Below are 23,689 nucleotides of genomic sequence, written 5' to 3' on the forward strand. Positions count from 1 at the left end.
AAGCTCTGGACCTTTCCAAAGCCAGGCTGAGAGGGTGGGGAGAGCCCATGCGCCTGGGAAGCCGGGCTGTTTCTGGGCGAGGCTGCAGACGCCTCGTGCTCGTGTCACCGTGTCCTTCCCGGGAGACAGAGAAGGAGGAGAGCCCGGGACCAGGGCCGGAGCGGCGGGCGGAGCCGAGCTGCGGGGAGCCGCTCCGGGTGCCCCCACCCCCGCGCGCCTCAGTGGTGCCGGCCGAGGGCAGGGCTCGCGGCTGCGGGGCTCGCGCCGCTGTCAGTGCGGCGGGGCGCGCGAGCGGCGCCAGCGCGGGGCAGCGGAACCCAGAGAAACTGAGGGGGCGGTAGCGGCGGCGGCGGCGACGGCGGCGACGACGACTCCCGCGCTTGTGCCCAGCCTCTTCCCGCCGCAGCCGCCCTTTTCCTCCCTCCCTTACGTCCCCGAGTGCGGCAGTACCGCCTTCTTCCCAGCCGCGCGGCTTCCTCCAGACCTCTCGGCGCGGGTGAGTGGGGGCTGCGGGCGTCTCCTTAGGGGTGCGGGGAGGGTGTGTGCTTTGTGCCTTTCCGTTCACCCACTTCTTCAGGCAGGCCGCTGCCTATTTTTAGAAACTTATTTCTGCCCTTCGGGGAGTCCCGGGAGCCCGAGTAACTCTAGGCCCCCTCCGCCGCTCCTTTCTCCTACTCGGACCCGCCGCCCTGGGTCCCCGGCCCCAGCCCTCCGCGCCCGCTCCCGCCGTTCCCTGCCTGCTCTCTCCGCGGGCCAAGTCTGGGCCAGTAGTTGGCTGGGTGGGCCCGCGCCCGCTCGGAAGTTGGAGTCTTTTGTGCTCGTGCCCCGCCCCGCCCGGCGAGGGGCGGAGGGAGGGGAACGGAGGCTGCTCCGGGGAGGCCGCAGGCGGGCCCGGCCGCGGCTGCTTCCGGCTCTCCTACCCGGGCTGGGTCTACGGGCTCCCGGAGGCTCGCAGAGCTTGTCCTGCCTCGGCTCCCGCCTCTTCTGGGCTCTTTGCACGCCTTGGGCTCGGAGAGAAACAACAACGGGCCCTCGAACTGGGGCCGTATCCGCGTTTCACTCAGCCTCCTTGGCGGCCGAGGCTTAGTTTGCCTCTCGGTGACGTGGGGGGAAAGAAGGAAACTCGCCTCGCGGGGTGTTCGTGGATTCAGGGAGGGAACTAATATGTGAAAGAAGTGTTTAACACCAGCAGGGAACATTTAGTGAGACTTCACCCAGGAACTTCCCAAGCCTTATTTCATTTGATGTTCACAACGGCCTTCTGGTTTATCCTTATTTACAAAAGCAGAAATTAAGGCGCAGAGGGGTCAAGTAATTTTCTCCAAGTCACAGTAGCCATAGAAGTGCAAAGGAGTGGTGCCAGTACCTGTTATTTATTAATATTTCCTGGTGTGAGCATGTATCATCTCTTAGTGCAGAGGGCATTTTTACCTAGCCTTGGGTCACACCATTTAATTAGGGGCATAACTCTGGGTTTTCCCTGACTTCTGGGCCGTTGTCCACTATACTGTGGATGAAATCCCATTCTGGGGTTACCATAGCTCTAAAGGGAAAGGTTTGGATGAATTCCTTGCTAGTGTTGCGGCAGTTAGAAGTTGATGGATGCAGACTCCAGGTCTCGAACACAACTCAAATTCCCTGGGGTTTTGGCTCAAGGAAGCTTTGAGACTGTAAACGGTGGGATCCACCCTTTAGTTTGTGTGTGGCGTGTTCCTCCTCCCAGACCTTTCAGGTTCTCTATGTTTAGATTTATCGATCCTAGTTTGATGGGGGTTAGGGGGAATAGCTCAAGTCATCTGCCTTCAAACAAATATTACTCCTATTTTCAGATAAGGCCCAGAGTGGTTAAAGTGAACTAAAATTAACTTTGGCAAATGTTCCAGTTTTTCAATGTGATCCCGTTTGAGGGAGTGTCTAAAAATCAGGCAACGGAGTTTCTGGGCCAGGTCTTGAGGAGTCTCTTGATGTTCACATTAGTTCTTTGGAGTCTGGTAAGTCTGTGGTGCCTGGCCAGGATTCTGGATTTAGGAGTCCTATGTAGGAGCTGAAAGGGGTCTTACAGACCATCTGGTCCAACTTTTTCGTATCTGTCTTTCCCCGCTTCCCTGTTAACTGAACCTTGGAAAGGGGAAGTAAGTTGTCTGAATTCAGACTGCCTTAGTGTCAGAGTGAGAACTAAAATTCCCAGTCTTCTTCCTCCTAATCCAGTAATATTTTTATTTCTCCCATACCTTGCCACTTCTTAAAAGGGCACGAAACCACTTATTCAGGTCTTAAGGTCAGAAATCCTGAGTAATTGGAAATCCCAAGGAAGTTTTATAGTCCCCACCACTTTCTGTGCCTTATGGTTAGTATTAAGAGGAGGCCAGGTTTAAGCACAGGTGTACTAGTTCTTGTAAGTCACCACTTCGGTTTTATGTGTTTATGGCTTATATACTCTTCCATAACCATTATCTGATTTAATTTCTAATCCATTTCTGTGAGGTAGTTTGCAGAGCTTGGTTTATGTCTCTTTTTTTTTACTGTGAGGGAGTGGAGACACAGGATAGCACTTGCCTTAGATGACAGAATGAGTAAGTAGTGAGGACAAGACACCTCTCTGGAGCAGAGGATTTGATTTGGCATCATAAACTGAGCCACTCATTGTGGCTCTCTGAGCCTCAGTTTACTTATCTGTAAACTCTCATAGGGTTGTTGTGGGGATTGTTAAGAAAATGGCTATGAAAGTGCTTTATAGTGGTAGTAATAATAGCTAAATTTATTAAGTATCTAACATGTACCACCAGTCAATGGACTGAGGACTTTATGGACTATATTACTAGTTCTTAGAGCAACCTATGAATTAAGTACTATTATTACCCCTGTTTTATAGAAGAAACAGGCTTAGAGAGGTTACATTACCTGCCTCAGGGTCATGTAACTGGTAAGTGGCCACGGCAGTATTCAGCCTGCAGACAGTATGACCTTAAAGCTGGCATGCTTTTTTTTAAAAAAAATCGTGGTGAAATATATATAACATAAAATTTACCATTTAACCATTTCAAAGTGTACATTTATGTGACATTAAGTACATTCGCATGGTTATGCAACCATCATCACTGTCCATTATCTTCCCCAACTGAAATTCTGTACCCATTAAACTAACTCCCCATTCCCTCCTCCCTCCAGCCCCTGAAAACTATCATTCTACTTTCTGTGAATTTGACTACTCTAGGAACCTCATGTAAGTGGAATCATGCAATATTTGTCCTTTTGTGACTGCAAAGCTGGCACACTTAGTGTCTTCTTTAGTCTCAGAGTGCATTGTAAATGCAAAATTATTAGTCCTCACCTGCAGCAGAGATGTGGCATGCAGCTCCAGAGCAGGAACCCAGGCCTCTCTGAGTAAGACCTACTTTTCTCCCCCTTAGGTTGATGTTCGTTATCACTGAAGCCTGTTTTGAATCTCTGCTGGCTCCCCAGTATCTGCAGAAGGGACCTTATACCCTGTTTTTTTTGGAGACGGAGTCTCACTGTGTCGCCCAGGCTGGATTGCAGTGGCACTATCTTGGCTCCCTGCAACCTCAACGTCCTGGGTTCAAGGGATCTCTTGCCTCAGCCTCCCGAGTAGCTGGGACTACAGGCATGCACCATCATGCCTGGGTAATTTTTGTATTTTTAGTAGAGATGGGGTTTCACCACGTTGGCCAGGCTGGCTTTGAACTCCTGAACCTCAGGTGATCCCCCTGTCTTGGCCTTCCAAAGTGCTGGGATTACAGGCGTGAGCCACCACGCCAGGCTATTACACCCTTAAAATAGAACTGAGATAACTCCCCACCCTCACCTTGTTTGCACCTGCCCTTCTGACAGTCCAGGGTTTGGGGATATGGGGCTGCAGTTATCAGGAATAACAGTGCAGCGACAGCAGCTTGGATCAAAACTACTCAGGATGATTAAGTAGATCACCTTTATGAAATGTTCCCTCTTTCTTTCCCCTCCTTCCATAGAGGCACACAGGAGGGATTAGCTTTTGGGTTCTTGAAGGATGTTTATGATCCTCACTGCTTGCAGTTGGTTAAGATGGAGTTAGATGCTACATATAGCCTTTCAGAATGCCCTTTGACCATTTTCTGTGTTGGTCCATTTAGGGGAGTGGGCTCTTTATGTTTATGAAGATGGTTGGAATATTGTCCTGATAACAACTGGGGGTTGGGAGAGGCGGTGTCTCAGAGATGGGTAATAGGGTAACAAACACATGATCATGTGTCTGGTCATGTCACACTCTCCTTAAAAATCTGATGGCCCCAACATTGCCTACATATTAAAGTTCAAACAAATATGACCCATGAGGTCAGTGTGTTGAATTTATTGGATAGAATCTTGTAGTTGAGGGACCTTACAGTCATTTAGACCAGCTACCTGGCTGACATTTGAGTTGGTTACTTGTTGAGATGTCTTTCTTTGGATACCTCATTTTTGGAAAGTTTTTCATTCACTGAACAATTAGTAAGCCTCTGTCAGACCTGGTACTACGCTTAGGGATTTGGGTTTGTATAGCCTAGTGGGAAAGATAGGCAAGGAAACAGGCAGCGTGAGAAGTGTTGTCACGGGGACAGACACCAGGAGAGCGCAGAAAAATGATGCCTAACCCAGCATTGGAAGGTCAGGGAAGGCTTTTTAGGAGGAGAAGTTGGTTAAGCCTAGCCCTCAAGAGAAGAACAGACATAAGCCAGGAAAAGAAGAGATCTGGGGAGTCAGGGAGGAGGCAGAGATAAGACTGTTCTAGGTAGAAGGAACAGCAAGTTCAGAAATGGTGATAATAGGTTAAGACCATCCTGAAAGTACGTACTCTTATTGTTCCCATTCTGTAGTTGAATAAATGGGCCAAGAGAGCTAAACAAATTTCTCAGGATTCTTGGGTGGAGCATAATGCTTGAGGTGGGTGGATGTGGCCAGACAGGAGACTTTCAAGGTAGGCAGAGCAGAGGCCAAGTCAGGAAAGGGCCTTCTTGCCTGTGTTGAGGAGTTTGGACTTCATCCCAAGGTGAGGGGGCCATGATTCAATGTGCATTTTGGAAGGATATCTCTGGCTGCCTGTTCAGGAGTGGACTGGAGAGCTAGGACACTATGGGCAGAGAAACCAGTTAGGAGGTTGGCAAGAGGTGATGGTGTTTCAAATGAAGGTTGTGGGAGAGCGTGTGCAAGAGTGTGTAGAAAAAAGATGGAATTGCTGGGCGTGGTGGCTCACGTTTGTAGTCCCAGCACTTTGGGAGGCTGAGGTGGGTGGATCACCTGAGGTCAGGAGTTTGAGACTAGCCTGGCCAACGTGGTGAAACCCCGTCTCTACTAAAAATACAAAAAAAATTAGTCGGGTGTGGTGGCAGGCGCCTGTAATCCCAGCTATGTGGGAGGCTAAGGCAGGAGAATCACTTGAACCTGGGAGGTGGAGGTTGCAGTGAGCTGAGATCGAACCACTGCACTCCAGCCTGGGTGTGAGACACTATCTCAAAAAAAAAAAAAAAAAAAAGGAAAGAAAAAAGATGGAATTGAGTGATGAGACAAAGATTATTGGTGTGGAGGGTAAGGAAGGAATCGGGATGACATCTGGTTTCTACCTGGTGCAGTTTTGTAAATGGGTGCTGTTTATTGAGGTGAGGACACAGGAGAAGGAGCACGTAAGGGAGGGGGTAGGGTTTCTTATGCAGGGTCTCCTTACATATGCTTTCACTTACCTCTGGTTATGGATTCTAGTTCTTTGTGTCAGGTCTGAAAGGGAGAGAGTGAGTATGGCACAACTGGTCATGTGCCTGGCTAAACTGGATGGTGCGAACATTAGTTTAGGAAGAGAGGAGATATTCAATCCTAGACATCCGGGTGTGGCACAGCCTGGAAACTGCTTACGTTAAGCCAAGAAAAGTTTACATTTTATCCAGGCTACGTCCTTTGGCACTGGTCTTTTCGTGTACTAGTGTATTCTTAAGTCCCTCTCTAAGCCGAAGCCACTTCTCTGCTTACTCTCTGCTAGGCACTGGGAAAACAAAGATGAGTAAAACATATCCTAAGGAGCTCATGATCCAGAAGGGCAGAAATCTCAGTAGCTTGAATACAGCGGTGGCCTGGGGAGAGGGTGGATGGGGCAGGGCCGGGTAGGACAGGATGGAGAGGGACCTGGAAGGGTTTTTATTAGGAATAGGAGTCAGGAGACCCCACTGTGTGCTCCAGTCTTTTTCTCAGATGGCAAGTGTCTGGGTTTATTCATCTGAATAATGACTAGATGACCCATAAGGCCTCTTCTAGCAATTACATTTTATGATTCTAGGTGGTAGTTTAGATAATATATCTCTAGGAGAGGTATTTTCTTTCTTCTTCTCCCCCTTCTTAGTTTGGCATTGGTGGGGGATAGTAGGGGTGGAGACAGCAAGGTTTTCACTTGAGTGTCTTGGTCTTATTCAATTTTGGCTTCATGTATATATAGCTGGAAAGGAGAAAATGACAGCCGTAATGTTAACCTGCTTGTCCTACAACTTCCCCCTGAGTACTGTAAGGGAAGTTTCAGACCTGTGCTCAGGGTGCAGCTCACAGACCCTTAGGAAGAGAGACAGAGTGCAGTGGAATAAATAGGAAGTCTTGTCACTAGCCTGAGCATCGTTTGGTCAGTGTCTGGGCTGGACTAAGGCCCTTTCTTTTTATAGCCTTGTTTCCTCATAAAATCATCTGGGGAGTCCCTGAAATTCTATAAAGGCCCAAAGAGTGGGGCTGGGGAGGTAGGGACTGAAAAAGGGTTGGAGGTCCCTCTCTCTCTCACTTCTCCCCTCTCTTCGAATGAATAAATAGAAGCAGGTATCTGGCCAAGTATTAATGTTGGTCATCTTTTGTTTCCACAGCCTTGCCTTATTTCCTCAGTGTTAGTGTCTTCTGTCATTTCATAATGGCTTTCATGGTAATCAATGTCCTGTACCTCCTGGGAGGAAGGAAGGAAGGAAAGATGGGATATTGTCCCTGGGCTCTAGTCTCCATCTCCAGAAGAGCCATTTAAGACATCCACTGCCCCCTGTTCTCTATTCTGGGGTTGGGGTAGGGGGTTGTGGCTGAATACTTGGGTTTCTTAGAGGGTACATACTTGAGTTTCCTAGGGAGTGATCTACTAACTAAAGTGCAAATCTGGCTATCTTCCCAACACACCAATGAGTTTGACTGGGGAAAATAGCAGTCAGTGGGCTTTTGATGCTTGCCAAACCCATGTTAATTGTAATTATCTAATACTCTGTGAGATCTCTGTCTTCCTGTCTGTAAAACAAGGGAATTGGACTAGATAATCTTGAGTGATATTTCTACCTTTTTACAGTTTTGTGGAAGTGGCTTGAGAATTTATCTCTGGAAGGAGAAAGGGCTTTGCTAGAGTATTGAGAGTATCTCAGAGGGTTAAATTCTGGGTTCACAAAAAATACCTTTCAGTATATAAACAGATGGATATTGCTTTTTAGAGTGGACAGATTGCTGAAAAATTGCTTGTGAGATGAATTTATCAAATTGTATGCTGAGTTCCATTATAAACTTGGAGCTGTAGCCTCATGGGACAAACTTGGAGTCCAAGACTATAAAAAAATTACATTAAAATATATAGCAAACTGTTTAAAATCACATAATAAAGGAAAAATAAGAAACATTTTAAGATTTTCACACAATGGTAGTAATGGAAAAACACTAGACCAGAAACTTGCATTTCCTAAGAGCTTTAGCTTATGGAGTAGATGTGTCTACTGAGGTTACCTGGCCCTTGAAGTGCCATCTGTAGAGACTGAATACCTCTGTTTATTTGTCAAGGTAAGACTCATTGCTTTATTCCAAGTAAATAGTCTCTTTTAGAATGCCAGGTTTAGAAGCTTAATGTTATTGGCCAGATTTTCTTCATTCCAGAGGCATTTATCTGGTATTTAGCTGTCTCCTGTTTATTTTATTAAGGATTTTAATAAGCTTAGTTAACGGTGCTGTTTACATGGTGTCTCTTGATCTGTTTGTCTAGTTTCCTTTGAAATTCTTTGTGTTAGTGAAAGCAAGCCCAGCAGTAGATTTAAAAGGGTCATTTCCATAACTTCATTTATCTAGATTTGGATTTTCTTTGTAAGAGATGTGACCACACTATACTGAGAAGTCAAATGTTGTTTCCTTTTTTTTTTTTTTTTTTTTTTGAGACGGAGTCTCGCTCTGTTGCCCAGGCTGGAGTGCAGTGGCGCGATCTCTGCTCACTGCAAGCTCTGCCTCCCGGGTTCATGCCATTCTCCTGCCTCAGCCTCCCGAGTAACGGGGACTACAGGTGCCTATCACCACGCCCAGCTAATTTTTTTGTATTTTTAGTAGAGACGGGGTTTCACAGTGTTCGCCAGGATGGTCTCGATCTCCTGACCTCGTGATCTGCCCACCTCGGCCTCTCAAAGTGCTGGGATTACAGGCGTGAGCCGCCGCGCCTGGCCATGTCGTTTCCTTTTTACCTGAAGCATTAATTTAAGGCTTTGGAATTTTGTTTTTGCGGATACCTGTAAGGTGGTACTGAGGAATGCTGCTGCTGCCAATGTAATAATGAGGGCTGTGCGTGAATCAATTGAACACAAGAATAACTTCTCTTCAGACTTTAAAGATTCACCCTAATTGATTCTTACACCAATTAAAATCAACCCTTACTAAAATTAGGGTTCAGAGGAAGTTACTTAGTTGCCGTGGCATGATTATTTATGCTTGGGAGTCCCAACAGCCTTCCATCCCTAATCTCAACCATTCGTTCCAGGAATTTGGAGTACCTCCTATGTGTTCTCCTTATGGAGAACATAAAAACCAACAAGACATAATTCCTGTCCACAAATTACTTTCAGTCTTGAGAGGAAGACAGATAAGTAAAGCAAATCCAGCCTGCTACCCTGGCTCATATATTTGGATTGAGGGTTCAAACGGAAAATAACATAATTGATGGTTGTATCAGTAGACAAGGAGACCAGTTTGATAATCTGACTTCCAGTGTGTAGACTTTATTTTTTTGGCATTCCCTTCTCTCCCTTCTGTTTTTTACAGATATTTATCCTCTGTTGCTAAGGTGTCCAACACCCAGTGTGTAAAGTCAAGAATATTGGAGTAGGGGACAACATTGCCCTTCAGGTTTGGGTGTCCAGATGCAGATAGCTGGACACCCACACAATTCTCTGGCTGGCTTCAGGAAGATTTGGTATTGTCTCGCTTCTTATGTAGAAATGAAGAAAATTAAGTTTCATATTGAATTATTTTAAGTTTTATTATGCTCTATTTTGAAATAAAATAGCTCTATTTTGTATGCAAGTGGAATTATCTGAGGTGTGGTTTCTGGCATTTGATCAGTCTGTGATTTGATAATTGTGATTATATTGTAGTTCGTGAAGCCCATTGCCACTGCCAGCCACCTTTGAACACTTTGCAGCAAGGAGCCCTAGCAAATGGAAATGGTGGGCACATTGAGGCTCTCCTGGTTTTGAAGGGCTCTTCCCTCTTTCCTACCCTTCAGAGAGAAATATTACTTGAGATGCTGTGTTGTGCTCCCGATTTCTTCCAACAATTTAGCATTGCCTGTGGGGTCTAGAATAATAAAGCCATGTAAACTGGAGATGTCATCTCTCTCTCTTTGAAGTTCCATTTTCTCATCTGTGAAGTGGGGCTAATACTCCATATCTTGCCTTCCTCACAATGGTATTGTGAGGAGCAAATTAGAACGTTGTAAAATCACATGAGACAATTTATATGTGAAGAATCCATCAGTCATTTGTCAGAGGTAATAGGTAAGTGGCAGAATTTTCCATAAGAGAGGAGATCGATCTCTTTGTAGGGAGCAGGGAGAGTGATCTCAGCTGGTCTCTGTGATTGGGAAAAAGTGTGATGAAAGCATCTGGACAGGGGCAATGATGGAGCAAAAGACTGGAGGTGAACTGTTTAGCGGGAACAGTGAGTAAGTGTTCTCTAACCTCATACTGTAAGTCCTAGGTTAGGCATATGTTTACCTTGGGTAAATATGCCAAACAGTTTTAAAAGGTCTACCAGCTTACATGGTTAGCGATGAGAAAATTGCTGTTGTTCTGTGTCATTGTAAATACTTGGCATTGTCTATCTTTTTCATTTGAAGCCATTCTGGCTAGTAGTTATAGATATGAATTTTAAGAACCATACTGTGAATTCTCACATAGCAAGTACTATAAAGGGGTACAATGATTGGGAAGTTCAGAAGGGGAAGAGATTGCTTCCTTTGTACATGGAGGAGGGGCAGAGGGGGAGTTCCCAAGGAACATTTGTGGACCAGTGAGTATTTGTGCTGGACCTTGTAGGATAAGGATGATGACCATCTGTTGTCCAGGACCATTTTAATTTCTAATATTCTGTCTGGTTGTACTTATAGATTATGAAATACCAATATTGCCATGTCTGTACTGTATCTCCCATACTATGCAGAAGCAACACCCAGGTATCTTTTCTCAACCGATGTGCTTCCCTTCCCCCCTTTTCCAGAAAGAATGGTCACAGGTGATTAGGCTGCAGAGATAGAGAACATTCTGTGCAATGGGAACAACTTGAGTAGGGAACAGATGAATGACTAGACTGAGTAGCATCCATATTCCTGCTAATCAGCAGGTGGTGGAAGTGTCCCACACTTTGAAGATGGGTGATATCTTCTCATAGCCTCTCAGAGCAGAGCAAGGTCATGTCGTTATGAAGCCAATTTGTATTTAAACTGGATAAAAGGATGAGAATGATCTCTTTGCTTATACTTACATCATTTCAGGAAAGAAATTAATCCAGTAAACAATCATACTTGAAGTATATCAAAAGAGAGTTTTTCTTCTTAAAATGGTTGGGGAGGGAATACTAAAACCTAAAGAACTTAGTCTCTCAGAGCTCATCTATTAGTTGTATATTTACTCAGGGAAAAATTGCCATTTCTTTGTCAGCTTTTATCCTGCCGGTGGACCCTAGCTGGGTATTTATTTTGTGTAGTTTTACCAAATCACTTTGAAGGTTGGCATGAACATTGATCATGTCTTAGAGCCTTTCCTCTTTGTTCTGTCAGCAAATATTAGAAAATGTACCTTAAATTACCTGGTTCGGGAAAATAGGGTGGCCCTGCCTGCTTCCAGAGAGCAGCACTTTCATGTTAAACATTAGTCAGCTTCTGATCCTGTGTCAGGTCATGGGGTGTTTGTCAAGATAGACAGGGTGCTAGAGATGCCGCTAGGGACATTCACTAGAGAATTTCTAGGCCCCCTCTCGAGGAGACTAGTCAAGTAGTTGATTTAAAAATCTGATGGGCTGGGTGCAGTGGCTCACGGCCTGTAATCCTAACACTTTGGGAGGCCGAGGCAGGCAGATCATGAGGTCAGGAGATCGAGACCATCCTGACGGAGTAGTGAAACCCCGTCTCTACTAAAAATACCAAAATTAGCTGGGCGTGGTGGCGCGTGCCTGTAATCCCAGCTACTGGGGAGGCTGAGGCAGGAGAATCACTTGAACCAGGGAGTTGGAGGTTGTAGTGAGCCAAGATTGCGCCACCGTGCTCCAGCCTGGCGACAGAGTGAGACTCTTTTTTTTTTTTTTTTTTTTTTTTTTTGAGAAAATCTGACCTGGGTTTTAAATGTTAACACAGCCTTGCATATTAGTGGTATTAATTGAGTGTCCACTGTGTTGAGATATCATACTTGGTACCTTGTGTTTATACTAATAGAGCTAATATTTACTGAAGGTTACTATGTGCGAAACCTTTTATACATATAAAATATTATTTCATTCTCACCTCAACCCTAAGAAGTAGGTTGTGTTGATCGTAATCATACAGGTTGGAAACTGAGACAAAGGGAGGTTAAGAGATATGCCGTGGGCAACCACTGGTCTTTTTATAGTCTTCACAGATATGTCTTTCCAGAACGTCATATAGTTGGAATCATACAGTATATATAGCCTTTTCAGATTTGCTTCTTTCACTTAGTAATATCCATTTAAGTTTCTTCCATGTCTTTTTATGTTTTGATAGCTCATTTTTGTTTAATGCTGAATAATATTTCATTGTCTGGATGTGCCACAGTTTATCTATCTGTTCACCTATTGAAGGAGTCATTGGTTGCTTCCAAATTTTGTCAATTTTGAATAAAGATGCTATAAACAAAACAAAACAAAAAAGATATACCATGGTCACGCTGCCGATATGATAGATGGAGTTGCTAGGATCGAAACCTAACCAATTCCTCTTTATTTTTAATATGGAAAATTTCAAACATACACAAAGTTGAATAGGTTAATGAAATATGATTTACCCATCACTTGGCTTCAAGTTAGCAATTCATCGTCAGTCTTGTTTCATTTATACCTCTACCTACTTTTCTTCATTTTGTGCTTTGAAGAAAATCTCAGCTATCGTATTTTGTCCTTAAATATTTCACAGTGTGTCTCTAAAAGATGACTTCTAAAAATTATAGTGCCATTACCATCTTTATAAAGTGTAACAGTTCCTTAATAAAATCAAAATCCAGATGATTGTGTTCAAATGTTCGATTGTTTTGTAAATGTCACAACCTTATTTTGATAGTTTGATTCAGGATTCATATAAAGTCCACACATGGTTCTTAAGTCTTTTAAGTCTCATTTAATTTGTATGGTCCTTCCTACAGTCACATGCTGCATAGAGATGTTTCAGCCAGTGATGGGCCACAGATATGACAGTGGTCTAATATGATTGTAATACCATTTTTTTTTACTGTACCCATTGTATGTTTAGGTGCACAAATCCTTACCATTGTGTTACAGTTGCCTACAGTATTCAACACAGTAACATGCTGTATAGGTTTGTAGCCTAGGAGCAACTATACAGCCTATGCTTATGTAGTCTAGGTGTGTAGCAGGCTATACCACCCAGGACTGTGTAAGTGCACACTGGTGTTTGCACAGGGATGAAATCGCCTGATGATGCACTTCTCAGAATGTATCCCCGTTGCTAAGTGATGCATGACTGTAGTTATCCCCCCATTATTTGTTGAAGAAGCTGGATTTTTTTTCTGTAGATTTTTCCATGTTCTGGAATTTGCTCATTGCATTCCTATGGTGTGTTTTCTGTGTCTCTTTGTCCTCTGTATTTTCTGTAAATTGTTGGTTAAGGACAATTTCTCTTAACCCTCATGACAACCCTACAAAAATAGGTATTGTTCTTATTTTGTAGGTAAGAAAACAGACTGAGAGAGGTTGGATGGCTTGTCCAAGGCCACACCTGGATTTGAACACAGGCCTACTTGTCTGCAAAGCTTTTGTTCCTTCATCACTAAACCACTCTGTGAGCTTAGGCAAATCATTTTAAGTTCTCTGAGTCAGCCAGGCACACCTGTAATCCCAGCACTTTGGGAGGCCAAGGCAGGCAGATCACGAGGTCAAGAGATCAAGACCATCCTGGCCAACATGGTGAAAGTCCGTCTCTACTAAAAATACAAAAAATTAGCTGGGCGTGGTGATGGGCGCCTGTAGTCCCAGCTACTCAGGAGGCTGAGGCAGGAGAATCGCTTGAACCCGGGAGGCAGAGGTTGCAGTGAGCCGAGATCATGCCACTGCACTCCAGCCTCGGTGACAGAGCGAGACTCCATCCCAAAAAAACAAAACAAAACAAAAGCCAGGTGCAGTGGCTCACGCCTGTAATCCCAGCACTTTGGGAGGCCAAGGAGGGTGGATCACCTGAGGTCAGGAGTTCGAGACCAGCCTGACCAATATGGTGAAACCCCATCTCTACTAAAATACAAAAAATTAGCTGGGCGTGGTGGTGGGCGCCTGTAGCTACTTGGGAGGCTGAGGCAGGAGAATCGCTTGAACCCAGGAGGCAGAGGTTGCAGTGAGCCAAGATCGCACCATTGCACTCCAACCTGGGCAATAAGAGCGAAACTCCGTCTAAAAAAAAAAAAACAAAAGTTCCCTGGGCCTTAGCTTCTTTGTGACCATTTGAATGCCTACCATGTTATGGTGTGGTACTAGATGGTGTGGATAATACCCATATGAGTAAAACTGTCTTCAAGGAGCATATAGTCAAATCAGGGACTGCAAGACCATATGCTATTTCAGACAAAGTCATTGTGGGGCTATGGGATCCTTAATCTCCCTTAAGAGTTTCCTGCCTCCCTGTCATCCTGTCTTGCTGTTTTCTGTGCCATGCTATTCACTGCTGCCTGGTACCTTTTCCTACAAACCATTTTCGTTGTATTCTCCCTGCTGTAAGTCTAGTATGGAAGTTTTGGTAAATAAACAAAAGTTTTTCCGGCAATAAACTTTTCTTTGGATTGAGTTACTATTTCAAGGGCAGCTACTCTTTTTTTTCTCTTGTGTTTGGCAGAGGTGTTATTGCTTTTATGGAGATGCTGAAGGAATCTGGGGAAGATAGAATAATGATGGAATGAAGCATGGGGAATGCCATCCTGCATCAGGGGAGAACGTATATTTAGCGTTGTACTGTTCACTCCCAAGGGCATCTGACTATAATGGGGTAATTTTGCTCTTTTGCAAAGACAAGGAACTTTTAGTTGTGATGTTCAGGGAGCAGAATTTTAAAGGTATTCCATTTAGGGGAACCAAGCTGCTGAACTTTCATCCTCATTGGGGAGTCCTTGGGGCACTCTTAAATCCTTTCTGTTCCACATCTGTTCAGTCTTATCCTCTTGATCAGAGGTCACATACTGGTAGCCCCTTGGGCTGTGTCTGGCCTGTGTACATATTTTGTTTGGCCTGCAGTGGTGGTGTCATTGTTTTTTAAATTGAGACAGGGTCTTGCTCTGTTACCCAGGCTGGAGTGCAGTGGCACAATCATAGCTCACTGCAGCCTCGAACTCTTAGGCTTAAGCTGTCCTCACGCCTCAGTCTCCTGAGTAGCTGGAATGACAGAGACATGCCACTACACCCAAGTGTTTCTTAAATTTTTTTGTAGGGATGAGATATTACTTTGTTACCCAGGCTGGTCTCACACTCCTGGCTCAAGCAGTTCTGCTACCTTGGCCTCCCAAAGTGCTGGGATTATGTGTGAGCCATTGGCACCTAGCCTCTATTTATTTTGAGTGGAATAAAAGCCTGGGGAGATTGGGACTGCCTTTCATTGGAAATAGTATGTATGTGTGAGATGAGAGGTCCTGGCATGGGGTTATGAAGGTGACTGATTTCTCATGAAAAAGGAGGAAGATTTTTGAGAAAGTAGCAGAGGCTAGAGTCTGACGCTGACCATGAGCAATTTTTCCATTTATAAGAGTGGGGGTAGGCCTGTCTTCACTCCTTGAGTCCTCTACCAGGGATTTGTTTTGTTTTGTTTTGGTGTGTGTGTGTGTGTGTTTTGTTTTGTTTTTTGATTTTGTTTTGTTTTTGAGATGGAGTCTCGCTCTGTCACCCAGGCTGGAGTCAGTGGCATGATCTCAGCTCACTGCAACCTCTGCCTCCCGGGTTCAAGCAATTCTTCTGTCTTAGTCTCCCAACTAGCTGGGACTACAGGTGCGTGCCACCATGCCTGGCTAATTTTGTATTTTTGGTAGAGACAGGGTTTCACCAATTTGGCCAGGCTGATCTCGAACTCCTGACCTTGTGATCTGCCCACCTCAGCCTCCCAAAGTGCCAGGATTACAGGTGTGAGCCACCACGCCCCAGCCTCTACCAGGGTTGTTATATTGTGACTCCTTGTACACTGGCTAGTCCATGCTTTAGAAGCTTGTAACCTGAAGCAGAGAGACCTGGCTTGGATCTTTGGGCAACCCTTTGGAGCATCGGCCAAATTTGGCAGAAGCTTTGAGTTTACAACTTCATGCTTTTCATTTCTCTACTTTTTTTCACATTCTGCTTCCTTATTGACTGGCTTCTTTAGACAACATATTTGTTCCAAGTTTGTCAAAGCCACACCATTTCCTGTTGTTTCTTTGATACTCAAGCCCAGTGTCAGTTGCCATTTATCACCAGAGTAGCACTTTTTTTGGGAAACACTTGGTCAACTCATTTTTGCTACCTGCTTGCCACCAAGGTCCAACCCAGCTCTAGAAGGAACTCTAATATTGAAGAGACTTTACCCAGTTAAGGTGCTGGTGAATCCCCTGCAACTAAGTGAATTATCTTCATTTTACTGGGAACTTTTGGTGCCCTTATTGGCTGGTAAATCTGTCTCCTGGCCTGTCTTAGTACTTCATATGGACAGCAAACTAGTCAAGGCTCAGTGGATCATGTCCTTGTCAATTTGGCATTTTTTGCAATCCCTATTATATATTTGTAAGGTAGAGTGGAAGTGAGTCTGATGCATCATGAAGGAAACCATGGACATTAATTCAAAACCAAAACCGTTTTACTTATGAGTTGGTACCTGGTCTTTTTTTCTTCCAGTGGCACTCTGTTGCCCAAACTGGAATGCAGTGACGTAATCTCAGCTCACTGCACCCTCTACCTCCCGGGCTCAAGTGGTTCTCCCACCTCAGTCTCCTGAGTAGCTGGGACTACAGGCACGCACCACCATGTCCTGTTGTTTTTATTTTTTTATTTTGTAGAGATAGGGTTTTGCTCTTTTACAAACCAGGCTGGTCTTGAACTGCTGGGCTCAAGCCATCCTCCCGCCTTGGCCTCCCAAAGTGCTGGGATTACAGGCCTGAGCCACTGCACCAGGCCTGAAAGTAGGCAGAAGAATCACCCAGAAAGTCACCTGCTGGTTCCCTTTGACTTCTTGTGATTACTGAAACATCATCCAGTATGTGGAGTACCGTGGTAATTTCCATGACAACTGATCCTGATTTTCCAGATAAAGAGAGGAAGCTATTAAGTGTTAGGAACTCAAAAAGGGTAGTAGGCTAAGTTCTTGTGATGCTAAGTAGAATTTTTAGCTGAAAGGACCTGCTTCAGCAGCAACTGCCTGATTAAACCTCTTCCTCTTATAGGTCTGGAGAGGTTAAGCAACTTGCCTAAGGGATTGCTATGTTTGTGGAATAAACTCTGGATCCTCAGCTTAGTATCTCTCTGTGCCTCCTATTCTGCATGACTTTTTTCATTATATCTCGGCTGAACTGCAAGCTCTATGAAGGCAGAAACCATGTCTGTCTTGTTGATGAGTGTTTTCCCAGAGCCTGGCATAGGATCTAAGTATTTTTTGAGTGAATGAATAAACTGGCGGTGGTGGGGGGGTGGTGGTTCTCAAACTGGAACACATGGCTGCATAGTAGATGATACATGAAATCACAGGATAAAACATACGTCTTCCTGAAGTGTCAGTATACTTAGATTTTTTCGGAGTTGGATTAAATATTATAACTGGTAATTTAAAGTTTGCTTTTAACTTTAAATATTTTTATGGAACGAATGATAAATTAGCATGAATTCTTGAGATAAAGTGAGAAAGCATCAAATAAGTTACAGGATTATAGCAGGCCCTTTGACTTCTACCCCAGGGTGGGTCTGGCATCGCCAGACCTCTGACATTTTTAAGAGCAGCTAGAAATCTAATTTTTTTAAAAGTGAGATCTGATTTTGAATGTTGGCAATTAACTCAGAGGTTTTTAAGTAAATTTTACATATCAGACAAAAACATATCCTTGGGCCTAAACATCTGCTTGTGATCTATGAGATAAAATACAGGTCTGAGCAGTAACTAGACTTTGGATGGGGCCAAGATAGGTGGTGGTGTCAGGGATAGCTCCTATTCTGAGTCTGGCTCCTTCAGACTTCAAACTAACCATAAGCAGGAGTGGAAAGAATAAAGCTAGAGACTTGATTAGAACAAATTCCCACATTAAACATCCTCTGTAGGAAACAGCTTCTATAACTCACAGACTACCATATCCCTTCTCGTTGACTCCCCTTGTTTTGCAGATGAAACTAAGGTCCAGAGAAGGAACCAGAGCTTTCTCGTAGGACCCTTAAGAAGCAGCCATGGGGCCAGACACAGTGGTTCACGCCTGTAATCCCAGCACTTTGGGAGGCCGAGGCAGGCAGATCGCTTGAGGTCAGGAGTTCAAGACTGGCCTTGCCAACATGATGAAACCCCATCTCTACCAAAAATACAAAAATTAGCCGGGTGTAGTGGCGCATGCCTGTAGTCCCAGCTACTTGGGAGGCTTAGGCACGAGAATTGTTTGAACCCAGGAGGTGGAGGCTGCAGTGAGCCGAGCTTGAGCCACTGCACTTCAGCCTGGGCGACAGAGTGAGACCCTGTCTCAAAAAAAAAAGAAAAAGAAAAAGAAAAGAAGCAGCCATGGGTCCTGGGCAGGCCCTACTTCAAACTCCTGACCTTTGTTTGGTTTTCCTGCCTCACACACTCTTGGGCCATGGGGCAGTGGCTTCTGCCATAACCTGAGGTGGTTGGGAGAGCTGGGCTAAGGTTTTTTGGTGCAGCCCTATCATCATGAGGTGGCGGAAGGTTGAGGTGGCGGGTAGTAATGTGCTGAGCCTCTTCTTGGTGCAAAGGGTCTATTTCTGTCACTAGCATCAGATTGACCTTATTTTATTTTTTTGCCTAGAAAGATGTAGAAGACAGGCTCAGCAAAAAGAAGCCTCAGGGCCGAGATAGATTTATCCCTCCTTGTGCCTTCCTTGCCTCTTCTCTTCCTCTTCTTTTTCCTTTCCTCCACGTTTCTTTTTGAGCCCTACTTACCCTTTCTTCTGCATCCTCCCCCACCCGCCATCCTTTGTTTTTTTCCTCACTGTTGCCCTTCTTGAGAAATTCTTGTAATGCTACTGCAGTGCGCAGAGCTTGGGATTGGACCTGTTTTCTGTGTTTTTAAAGGGGACTTGCAGTAAAAAGTAGGGCATCTAAAATAGGGAGACTAGACATCTTGAAACTGTCCCCTCTTCTTCTCCATTCCCACCCCAAGTAATAAAGGATAAAATCTAAACTCTGGCCTTGGCCACAAGGCTCATGCAGTCTGGTGCCATATCACTTTGTTGCCTTTTGTCAGCAGCATAGTGCTTAATACCCACTGTTTCCCTGTGTTTCTGCCCAGTAGAAGGTTCCCTGGATGTGCCAGGCTGTATCATGACTTTGTTTTGACTACAGATAGTCCCTGGTTTACAGTTTGACTTACTGATTTTTTTATTTATGTTGGTTACGAAAGTGATATGCATTCAGTAGAAACCGTACTTGGACTACTCATACAACTAGTCTGTTTTCACTTTCAGTATTCAATAAATTATGTGAGATATTCAACACTGTATTATAAAATAGGCTTTGTGTTAGTTGATTTTGCTCACCTGAAGGCTAGTGTTAATGTTCTGCGCGTATTCAAGGTAGGCTAAACTGAACTAGGGTGTTTGGTAAGTTAGGTGTATTAAATGCATTTTCCCAGCCTGGGCAACATAGACTTCATCTCTTTTAAAAAAAAAAAAAAAAAAAAAAAAGCAATTAGCTCGCGTAATGGGGCATTCCTGTAGTCTCAGCAGCTACTTGGGAGGCTGGGGTGGGAAGATCACTTGAGCCTGGGAGGTTGAGGCTGTAGTAAGCCTTGATTGTGTCACTATACTCCAGCCTAGGCATCAGAACGAGACCTTGTCTCAAAAAAATAAAAATAAAAAAAAGGCATTTTGACTTAATATTTTCAGCTTACAATGGGCTTATTGGGACGTAACCCTGTTGTAAATTGAGCAGCATCTGTATTTCCCCTAAGTAGAAATCCCCTTATCTTCTTATCCCCTTTACCTGACAGACTCCTATTTATCTTTCGTATCAATTCCAATGCCACTTCCTCAGGGAAGCTTTCCCTGATCGCTACAGAGCAGAATTAATTTTGATCAAATAAAATACAGGATTTATAGCAGGCCCTTTGACTTCTAGGACTGCTGTAGTTGTACTCTAGTGCTGTGTCCCACCCAAATCTCTCTCATTCATTGGATCAAGACAGTATAGGCCAGGGGATAGTGTGCTACTTATCTCTGTTTCCCTTGTGTCTCTGAAATAGGCTTGGCACAAATACTACTTGCAAAATGAATGATGGAAATGTGTATGCATTGATACTTATAGTTTGGTGTTAAGTGCTACAGATGAAATATGACTGCGCTTTAAAGAAGAGGCTTAATTTGGGGGTGACTAAAATAAAAAATTACTGACTTGAGGGTCTCTGTTTTGCAAGAATACATAATTAGCTTAAATAAGCAGCAAAAGGTTAGTTTTAATTATGTAGCTTCTGTTAAGTGTTTTTTGTCTGTTTTACCTCAATTTGAACAGATTAAGTTTGCGTGCATGCTGGACATCCCTCAGAACACATGAATAGCCCCTACTAGATCTTGGGAACGTGGATCTTAGAGTCACTTTGGAATAAGTTCTTATATAAATACCCCCAGCCTTTTGAGAACAGGGCTTGTTAAAGGACACGTATGTAGGGCCAGTACCTACTGGCAGTTGGTTTCAGGGAAATGGAATTGACTTGGCCTTTGGTCATTTGGTCATAATTTTAAAATATGGGAGTAGAAAACAACAAAGAATGGAATGGACTCTTAAAACAATGAAAGAGCATTTATCATTTGTCTCTTGAATGTAGAGTTTGTTTTTGATTTCATAATTCTGCTGGTAAACGTGACAGTTAAAATGGTGGATTATGTATATGTATTATAATTTAGAAATTCCATTTTATAATTTTACTATTCCAAGGTGAAATAATGCATTTAAATTTGGGATTTGGGTGGAGTATTATGTTTAACTGAAGTTGTTGTCAAGTATGAATCCCTCAGGGAAAAAAAATTCTGTTTTAAAAAGCAATCTGATTCTTAGCTCTTGAAACTATTGTTACTTAAATTTCCAATAATTAAAAACTAAAAATTTTTAAATTAGAGTTGCCAATACTTTGACCTTTGAGAAGGGTTTCTTAGAAATACATTTAGTAATGTCCCCAAGACATTAGTCTTACATTTAAACTTTTTTCTTTAAAACATGGTATTGGTTGTTAACTTTTACACAGTTCTGAGTACTGTTAATATCTGGAAAGTATCTTGAGATATCAGTGGAAAGCTAAACAGTCTAAATTTAACATGAAATACTTCTTTATGATTCAGAAAATAAAATCAGATTTTTTCAAAGTCAAAAAAAGAAATGTGACAAAGTGCTCTGGAAATTTACTGGAATTCTTGAGAGAGAACTAACTGGAAGAAATCTTGGAAGCTTCTAGAAGCTGGTAGCATTTGAGCTTGTCCTTAAAGATTCAGAAGTTCAGTTGGCAGAGATGGTGGGAAGAACATTCTAGATGGAAGGAATGGTAGGAGTAAAAGTAAGGAGGAAGTACGGAAGTCAGGCCTTACCTACTAATCCACCTGTCCCCCTTATTCAGAATTTCTGCCAAATGTGTGCTAAATCTCTGTGGGCCAGCCTAAAGGATATTTACTTTTCTTCCTATTCTTTCTTTCCCTTCTTCCTACCTCTTTTGTCCTTTTTGCCTTTTATTTTTTGTTTCTTTTCAATATTTCCCCCCTTTTTTTAATCTCCCCATTTCTCCAGTCCTTTAAAAAAAAAAAAAAAAAGCAAAAAACTTTATTTACCTTTCTCTACCTACTTCTTTTTTGCACTTTTCCTAGGTAACCCAAGAAATCCAAGTCTTTGGGTGGAGATATGGATCAGCCATACAATGTTTAACTCCAAATAACACCTCCCCTTGTGAAGCTGAGAAGTAATTGAGGCATAATTGCTTCTCATCTGTCTCTTGTGTTTTATTGGCATAGACTTTTTTTTTTTTAACCTCCCACAATGCTGGGGGTGTCATTATCATTTTATTTTTCGTAGTTGTCAAAATGTCAATTTTAATGAGAAATTTCTGCAGATACGTTTGCCCTTGAGTGGTAGGAGCCTTCAGGCAAAGCCAGGGGTAGATGAGTCAGGAATGTTCATGGATCTGGTTTCTCATGCATACAGGTGTATAGGCCACACAGAGACAGACACCCAGTTTTCCCCATCCCTACAGGCTCAATGCTTTGCAACGTGCACACGCACACACACACACACACACAATTGAGTCATGATGGCGCATATATGTCCTCTCTTCTATACACATTCAAAGTATCTCCCTTACACTTTCAAGCCATCTATTCCTCCTCCTTCCGTATGTGCACACATTTACCCTCTTACACCCCTGTCCCACTGCCTTCTACCCAGATACCCAGAATTGTGTGTGCTACCAGAGTATCTGTAAGCCTAACTCAGACACCACACTGTTCACTCCCTTACATCTGCACAGTCCTCCCCTCCACACATGCCCACATATACTCAGACATCTCTGCCCATGCCAGATGCCACACACCGAGTACCACAGCATCCTCCACATTTCTTTATACCTAGGTGCTATTACCACCACCCCTTAGGTTTCTATATCTTCATAACAGACATTTTAGTCTCAGACTAGTTTGGAAAGGAGATGTTTGCTGACAGCCAAGCTAGCAGACCGTTAGGAAGTTGGAACCATTTATGATAGATCCTTTGGATTCAGGCCCCTAGTATAATGATGGGGGTAGGGGAGGACTGGATCAGACAATAGTGGGCTACCTCTGAATGTTACTATTTATGACCCAAGGTGAGTTTGAACCTGAGTTCACTACTATTGGAAGGTGATCCCCATACTTAGCACAAGAGAGCCAAAGCTACTGCATGTGTTCCAAATCAGAATCTCTCGGGTCAGGCATAGAAACTGATGTTTTTAATGAATTCCCTGAGTCCTTCTGTTGTGTAGCCAGGTTGGGAAACACTTACCTAGAGAAAGAACTAGAAGTAAAAAGATATGCATTATCTTCTGATACCACCTTGGACAAGTTTCTTTTCTGGACGTCAGCTTTCTCCACTGAAATATTAAAAACCTATACTCATAAAGGACCTTTTCAGTTCTAAAATTTCATGCTGCTTTATGATGAGTTTAGTCTGGGATCTTTTTCTACCTCATAGTGTCCGTTCTCTGGGTCTGCCTGGGGCGGGGCATTTTGGGGCATTTGGCCAGAGGCCAGTGAGGCAGCCCAGGCCCTGACCTTCTGCCAGAAGCACTGACACAGCTCCTAATTAGAAATGGATCAATATGGGCCTGCAGCCAGGCCTGGGGAGCCTGGGAGGAGGCTGGAGCAGTGCTCCTAGGTAGGGAGAATGATTACGTTGAAATGGATCTGGTTACACTTGTCAATACAACAGTTCTGCTGGTGTAGCCCACCTCTCCTGGGGACCAGCAGGCAGGGCTACCCTGAACAAACGGGGAAATGGTTAACTTGTATCCCTATTTGATGTGTTTTCCTCACCTTTATAAACTCTAGTTTATAATGTGATGCTAGGTACATAGTATAGGCCCCCTCTTAGATGGAAAAATCACTTATTGAATACCTACTAAGTGTTAAATACTGAGCCTCATTGTGTTTATTTCTCCTTGCAACCTACTGGCATAGGAAGGAAAGGAAACTGAAGCTCAGAAAAGTCAAAGTGAAGTGACTTGGCCGCCCACTGTCATATAGCATAATCTCTATTGTACTATGCTATTAATACATTTCTGAGCATTTGCAACACCGATTGCAATCTGATGAACTGTTTTCTACCAGGGCCCTCCCTTACTTACCCTTCTACAGACTGAACTGGAGCTCAGGCTGTCTCCCTGGAGCTGTTCAAAGACTGGAGGAAATTCTTTAAAACCTGTGGTAAGGCAGGTGCAGGGGGTGGGGAGGAATGCTGTGCTTGCTTTTGCTTTCTCATCTCCTTTCCAAGGTCCCTAAGGAGTGAGCAGGC

At 43.8% G+C, this 23,689-nt stretch overlaps 1 protein-coding gene across 3 annotated transcripts in view; it reads left to right on the plus strand.

Moving 5' to 3' along the window:
- The first annotated feature begins 239 nt into the window (after positions 1–239).
- Positions 240–23,689, plus strand: part of RALY (RALY heterogeneous nuclear ribonucleoprotein) — an 86,063-nt gene continuing 62,613 nt past the window's right edge. Inside the window, exon 1 of one of the 3 annotated variants that reach the window (XM_054467498.2) lies at positions 240–496. The gene's annotated coding sequence lies outside the window, so the exon portion shown is untranslated. The remainder of the gene's footprint in view (positions 497–23,689) is intronic. The other 2 variants (XM_054467500.2, XM_054467497.2) reach the window with 2 other exon arrangements.

Source organism: Pongo pygmaeus, chromosome 21 (assembly GCF_028885625.2).
Source record: "Pongo pygmaeus isolate AG05252 chromosome 21, NHGRI_mPonPyg2-v2.0_pri, whole genome shotgun sequence".
Classification (NCBI taxonomy): Eukaryota; Metazoa; Chordata; class Mammalia; order Primates; family Hominidae; genus Pongo; species Pongo pygmaeus.